The sequence below is a fragment of the Formica exsecta genome, unplaced genomic scaffold, assembly GCF_003651465.1.
Source record: "Formica exsecta isolate Colony F162 unplaced genomic scaffold, ASM365146v1 scaffold83, whole genome shotgun sequence".
In the NCBI taxonomy this organism is placed as follows: Eukaryota; Metazoa; Arthropoda; class Insecta; order Hymenoptera; family Formicidae; genus Formica; species Formica exsecta.
The window spans coordinates 1714849-1722958 of record NW_021853600.1 but is presented as its reverse complement, the minus strand read 5'-3'; the positions used below and the strand labels follow the sequence as shown (position 1 = coordinate 1722958).

The window sequence follows — 8110 nt, the reverse complement described above, 5'->3', positions numbered from 1 at the left end:
AACCTATCACAAAATGAAAATTACAAGAAAAGAATAGTAATTGAATGTTTCATGATTTATAGCATTGTTTTACGCTGCTTCTATTTATATATTATATATATTATTTAAATTGTGTCTTTATTAATTGATTATTAACAGGATAGACTTTCTAACGAAACTATTGTTAATTTCGGCTTTTAATATTAAGCTAGCCTTTTTTTATCTTACGAAGTTTTCGAAATAGATTTAAGTCAAATCGCTTGCAAAAAAAGCGAACTCCGATCAAACACTTTATTGTTCAGTCATGCCAATTCCCAGGGAAAAGATCTCGCATCTAAACTATCCGAAATTCAAGGCTTTCAATTACTTCCACAGATAAATTAGATCGCGACCGGTAGATTAAACCGGTCCGGCTCGAACGCGGCGGTTATGACTCGTAAAAATCGAGTCGCATCGATCAGACGGTGAGCGAACGCGAACGGGGCTCGGAGAGTAGAGAGTAGAGATATATAAATGGCCAGCCGAGGGGGAGAAAAGGCGAGGGGAAGGGAAGCAGGGGACAAAATATCCCTGGGTCGACGGCTCGAGCCCGATGTCACAACGAATGCCTTATCGATATCATCCTGTCGAACGCTCATACACGAGATATTCCGCATAGCAATGTCTCGGTAATTGGATACACGATCGGGCCGCGATGGTTTTCGTGTCGAAACTCGATCCGATTCGCGAACGACGGATCCAGAAATGTCCCGCGCAGGACGCACCTGCCCGTTTCGACAGGCTATGATACGAATGACAATTATATATAGGCGAGTTTACACAACTCGCTCTTAACGGTTGTCCCAGATAAGTCGTTCAGGCTGCGAGAGATAAGTGACTCGTGTAAACAAAGTTTTTGTAAAAATCGATCGTCCATTTGAACAATGAAATCTATCCTCATCTAACTACGTACGGGGTTCCATTCCGAATAATTTGAGAACGATTTTGTAAATCTTCTTCTTGTATCAAAATTTTGAGATTTCCTACGCAACTGCATTTGCACTGAATTTATTTCTCATGACGCGTCTAATCAAAAACTTGCTCATATATTCATAATGAATAATTAATTCAGTATAGAATCGGGTTTTAATATATTCCGTACACACGCAAACGTCATCGATTTGCAGATTTCAACGATGAAAACGACGTCGGAACGTCGTTTGCAGATCGCCGGGTGCTCACAAGTTTGCGCAGATGATGCGATAAGTCCTTCGAAGTCATCAATACTTTTCACTGTGACCATTTGAATGAAATATCATCGTGAGCAGATGCGTTCCTCCCTGGGCGGGAATGTAGCAATGCACTTGCACAGCCCGAAGCGAAATTAATACCCAAACTTCTCCAATGTCCAAGAAATGCGAAAGTTAGAGGAACGTGACGTTACATTGAATTTTATTTTTAATTTCAATATGTTTTTATGTTTTCTATTTAAAGCGGATTTTGTGCAAAGCGGAAGAAAAGGAATACAGATTTTACATTAATAAAATATTATACTTAAGGTAAAACAAGTATACATTTATGATTTGAAAAGAGGAAAAGAGAAAGAAAAACGAACGTGAAAAGTAATGCAGCTCAAAAACCAGAACTAATAACATCGAGGCAAAGAGAAAGATCGAATAACGCGCTAGTATTTGCAAAAGATGCATAGAGAGTTTGTCGGATAGCAAATTATTTGATCAATATCTGATAATAATTCGCGTCGCCTGTAATAAGCCGATCGCGAAGTAATTAGTAATGTGTGCCGGTGACTGATTCTGGCGGAATTACGCGCCACTGATTAGCGCGGTACCGTAATCCCCGTAAATATGATTACGGAGGAAATGATTATCTCCGCGTACCGAACCAACCGTGCATACCGATCGATAGTTATGGATCCATAAATAGATCCTTCGAGAATTCTGTAAAGCGGACGTGCAGCATCGCGGAAGTAATAAAATCGAGCAGATCGTGAAACGGCATGAGTGAGAATATTATTTACATCATTATATCTTACGCGCGAGATCCGAATGTAATTTAATATTTCGCAGAAAAAATTCCCTACTATTTTTGAAGGAAAAAATTAATATAAAAATGTAATTTTTTGCGATAAAATGTTTTGTATTATATGATACGTTATCATATATAATCATCAATAATGCTGATGTTAACAGTAATGGTGCATTTTTTTTCGCTCAAAAAAACAATATCAATGCAGTACAACGATTAAAACGTTATAAAAAAGCAAAAATGAAAAATTAACTCTAGAAATATATCGATATTTAACAAATTGACATATGATGATTGCGTGAATTTTTTAATTGCCTGCAGTTATTTTACAAATCAATAGATAACCACACCGATAGCCATACATTAATTACGATGCAAAACGGCATTATTTTTTTTATTTTACGTTCAGTGACATATTATACTCGTATCATATTTGACACTATCAAGATTTTTTTTTACGAACATTTTACTATTCAAACTACGTATATATCGAATACAAAATATAATCTCGTGGTTAAACATGTCACGGTGCGTACGATTAAAAAATTCACTTTAAGAATACCAAATTGTATTTTTATCAATTACAAAACTTTTTCTATGTGTTCACCGATACATTAGATTTGTGCATTGCATCGGTAAAGTTTGGTACAAATTTATACATTCCTCTGTGAGGATGACTTATACAGCCATCAACGAGACGATAGTAGCAGATCGGGGATAAAGGGAATCGGTGGTTCGCTGATGCCATGGTATAGACGCAAATACGAGAAAAACAAGCTCGCTATCGTTCAGCCAGATAGACCCTAATGCTTACGCAGGAAATTTGTGACCCATTGGACCGGACTCGTGAGGGTGCAAAGCAAATGTTTTCTTTCGATGTCCTCCCTAATGCACACATTTAAGTGTACTCCGTTCAATCTATAACGGCGACGGCGGCCGCAAACCCGGAACGCATCCTATCGAGACAATATTATCTCGAAAAATATTTAACAGCGATATTTGGGTTTCGATTTTATTTAATATTACGTCCGCAACGCGAGAAATATTCAGCAAATAAAATGGCATAATTGCTACAAAGATGTGTAGCGTTTGGTATATGAGATTCCACCTGTTTCGACCAATTTTGATTACAGAAAGATTAAAATATTTCTATTAGTCAGATATATTCATATTGGTCAGGGATTATCGTACATTAATTTAAAAGTGATATTTCTTGATATATTTTTCATATTTCTAAAATGTCTTTTCATCAAGATGTATTGTTTGCTCTCATTATACCTACATCTCTTCGATAGATTCTTTTGTAGCGGGAATCCTATAAGAGGTTTGTAACATTACCGTGGCCAACGTGTGCGAGTATACCGTCGCAAAAAAAAAAGTTCTCCGAGGAAACTTATTTAATCGCGATTGCTATCGATTTTCCGTACCAAGTTATACGCCAGTGGCGCGGGAAGCCATGACGCGAATCGAGATCCTGCAGAAATTGCGATAAGATTTCAATGATGAAACGGCGAGCTACGCCGATGGCTTCAATCACGTATGAAGTGATCGCAATGAACGTTTACAGTATTGAAAGGCATGCTTCCACGGCGCGGGCGCTATAACTCGTACCTTGCCATTAATATAATCTCGTATAGATCGTTTTAAAATTCCATGCTGCAAGATGAAGCGAAGTAAAAGCCGGCTGTTATTGCTGATCTATTCAGCAGTATCATTCGCGATGCAAATTGATTTGCAATTAATCGCAACGCTGCGAGATCCAAAGATACGATATTGTGTGTGCGCATACGTTTTATAATTTTGCGAGTATCGTATTAGCTGTAACTTCTCTTTGATGCATATATTATTTTTCGATTCACATTTCAGGCGCCATTAATTTTACATGATCGTTATTTAGGAGTATTTAGTCAGACGATATGAATAACTATGCAATTAATCATACCGCTATAGAATCTGAGGATGAGACATCATATGTGTGTTTTCTTTATCCAAAGTATTAATATTTCTTTTATATTTAATTAAAAAATTATATTCGCTTAAATACAATTTTAATTTTAGAAAGAAAAAGAGATTTAGCGTCTGTATGCCATTAAATTTAAAAAAAATGAAAAACCTGAAAGAGATTTAAAAAACAAAAAAAAAAAATTTTTTTGTTCTCGAAAAAATGTGTCTGTACAGTACAGTATTATTTCATTCGCACGCATTAACGGCCTAACACGCGATAGAAACGCGCGGAGAAAATCCGGTGCGCTTGCAGTGGAACGCGGAACGCGTGAATCCAGCGTGATCGCGCGCGATCTCTTGATCCGTAAATGAAAATTCCCGTCTGCATTGATATGCATCTACAAGATTCCGACTGCGCTCGACGCGCTCTCGGCGTTTATTTCGTGCGATTTCAGGACTTTCCGGCAGAATCTCGTAAAAGCGAATTCTTCACGATCGCTTGCATCACCGTACCACCCCCTCAGAATTGCACCCCCGCACCGTTCGCCTTGATGCACCTTGAAGACAAGTTTTGGAGCTGCTTATCTTATCCTGTTTTTCCTACGGCAAATTCACGATAAGAAAATTATTATCGTATATTCTCGATGTATGTGTGGATGTGGAAGATAAGGATCCAATGTATATAAAGTGTTTGCTGGAAGTTTCATACTTCCTTCAGATTACACATTTTTTCATGAATTTTGTGAATCAATATATTTTTAATAAAATCTCAAAAAAGAAAAATATAGTTTTTTTAGTATTCATTTAAAAATGAATAGCTTTTCTAAATATACTTAAACAGGCTTCAAATTTTTTATTCTCAATAAAAAAAAATTTCTTTAATTTTATTTAACTTAAATTTAATTAAACTTCAAATATGCTTTATGTGTCAACACAGAATGAACGTAAAAATACAGGTTAAATTGTTTTTTTACAAATACGATATTGTATTTCCAATTCTATGGGAAACAATGATTGTTCAGTATTTGGAAAATATTGCTGTTTTATTTTCTTTAAATAATAGTCACTTGCTTTGCCCAGAAATAATCGCCTGTGTAACTTTTTTTTAATGAATAGATATTTCGTTTGTGCTCTCCGGCAAACAACACTCGAATTATTCGACAACGATCATAGATCGAGAATTTTCGTTAATCGACCATGGGTTTTGTGCGGAGCATTTAATACGCGACTGATCAATTCATTTCAGAGATCCACATCGCTTTTATTTAATAAAAGAGCAAACCGGATCAAAATATGACATCGAGGACCGATAAGTCCAGTTTAAAAAAAACACGATCGCGAGCAGCGAGATGTGAAAAAATAATTCGTCGGCGTATATTGCGAGCATGCAAATCTCGTTTTTGTTAGCATCATCCGGTACACAAGAAACAATGAATTTCGATGAATCAACCCGGAAAAAAAAAAGAAAAAATACGAGCTCAGAGGATTAACTAGCACTCCCGGCTATGATTGAAAACGAAATCGCTCGCAGGGCGATAATTATATAACGATTTCTGGAATCGACAATTTATGATGAGCATAGTTCACCTTAATTACTACTTTAAATCATTTTATTTATCGCTATTACCACGTTATAGTGCAATGTAATCGTATTCACTATAAATTCCTCCTGCATCCGATCCAATTAATTTCGAGAATTGGCTAATTACTACACATATTACGCTGTTCTCCATCTCATTCCTCGAATTATGCTACGGCAATATACGATTACGGTTATCGATTATCTCAAACCTTCCTGACTGAGTATTTGTAGGCAAACAAATCGAGAAAAAAAGTATCTTTCCTCAATTTTTATTTCCTATTGAATTACCGTAATAATTCCTACTACGGCCACTTGCTACTCATACACACATATTATTTTATATAATACAGTCGTAAAACTAATTTTGAAGAAATATTTCATCTCTTCTGTGTATAATAAATACTTATGATTTAATTTATATTCCTTCAACTGCTATGTTCTCATCTCAACAATTTTATACAAACTCTCAATATTCTTTTAAATACTCTATTTCAAAATTATGGATTAATGTAAAGATTGAAAGAAAAAAAGAGGGGAAATCCACAAGATATTAAAATATCTTAACAAATTTTATATTACAAAAATATAGTAACACAAAGCTCTATATGTTTTATTCAGACTTCGATGTAATATACTAGACTGCTAACACGGCTATATTTCATACATATAATAACATGTGAAGCAAGAGCAGCCATTTACAATTGGGCAGAATGTCATACCGGGTATCACAGAATTGCGCAGAATTCGATATGAATTCGATATTCGATCGATTCGCGTCATTCAAACGTCAGTCGTCCATTTTTTAAACGTATACGTTTAAAACATTTTAAAATAAAAATAAATTAAAAATATCAAATGTATATATAGTGCACATATAAGAATAAAAATGCCAATAATTTGTAACATACTTGGCTCTTCAAATAGATATTCTAAAGGAAGAAATATCATATTTTTTCAGTAAGTGCATATATCCTGTTCCTCTTATTTTTTAGAAACTTTAATTATTTTTATGTATTATTAAATATGCCTGCCCAATTGTAAATGGCTGTTCGGATGTCTGTGGTTTTATTTAATGACAAGTAAGTTTCTCTGAGATGCACATGCGCCAATAGATCAGAATCGTTCTTGGCGTAGAGATCCGTGGTTCAGTTTTCAAGCGTGTAACGCCAAACGATATGACAGTCGCCGTTACTCGCGAATCCAGTACACGAATGATATTGCATCTTGATTATAATAATCGAAAATGTCATAATGCGAGTTATCATGTGACATCAACACCCAAAAACACCAAGAAATATTATCATGTTCACCACACATGACAACTTCGCCGTTTTATGACACCGCATGCCATTTCAATTTGCATTTCAATAGAAAAAAAATCACTTTTCAAAATTTATTAATAAGAATAAAATTAGTTCTATTCTTTATTGTATCAATTTAATGTCATTATGAGATAAATATCTCGTGTTATGATAAAAATAATCTAAATCAACTCTTGATGCAGAGTGTAGTAATCTTTAGATGCATCTTTATATGCATTTTAAATAAGAGTGAAAAATACTAATATAGAGAGAGAGTTGCATATATAAATATGTACAAAAACATAACTCTGATAAATATTGTACAACATATCATACAATTGGATTTAAATATTGCAACAGTTTAATAGTTATTTATTGTATGATATGTGTGATATTGATTTTATGACATATATAATATATACGGTTTAAAGGGCTAAAACCATGCATTTTATCTTTCGAATTTTATTAATGCACCAAGATTTTCGGGTCGACCTTCTACCTGGAATATAAATTTACTTGGACGTTCCACCTCTTGCCGAAAAATAATTAAAACGTTCGATTAAGATATAAGATGCAGGTATAATTCATGCTTGACAACGCGCCGTATTCTCGTGGATGATTTTTAGCGGCGATACAATACGTATATATCTCGCGCAACGTCAGCGATTATGTATTATATGTTGGGTGGTGTCTTCTCGATCGCGATTGGCCGTAAATTATACGGTTGCACGACCGCATATGGCTACGCTGATTGCACTCGCCTCAAGTCGGTCCCGACGGATATGTTTAATTCCATACTCGATAATGCAGCATACGTAATTAAATTGCCGAGTTTCACTGCTAATTAATAACTATTGTGCACACGTGCACATTTGTTGTCATTAACACATATCGCGAGTATTGGAACGTAATCAGGTTTCTATTTCCGTTAATGAAGCGTGATGTATGTATTTTGTAAGTTTTTTGTCTCGTGCAAAAGTTAAACGATAACAAATTTATAATTCACTAACATATATACTTCTAATCACACAGATATGTTAAAAAATAATTTATTTTTTTATGCACTCTTCACGTAAATTTATCACTTAATATGTAATCACATCCTGTATATAAGTATATCCTGTATATGTTTCTTTCATTTTTTTTTTTTTTTTCATTTCGTAAACATATTAAAGTTAAAGGAGCAGAAATAGAAAGATATAAAAGCAATTAAATTTTAATAACCATTAACTAATATTTATGGAAAAATTAAAATAAAAGCAAAATATTATAGCTTTTA

The 8110-nt window shown here is 34.5% G+C and overlaps 1 protein-coding gene across 1 annotated transcript in view; it reads left to right on the top strand.

The window, feature by feature from the left end:
- The window catches only part of LOC115244709 (latrophilin Cirl-like), a 701308-nt gene that overhangs the window by 243990 nt on the left and 449208 nt on the right, over window positions 1-8110 (top strand). The window lies entirely within an intron of this gene.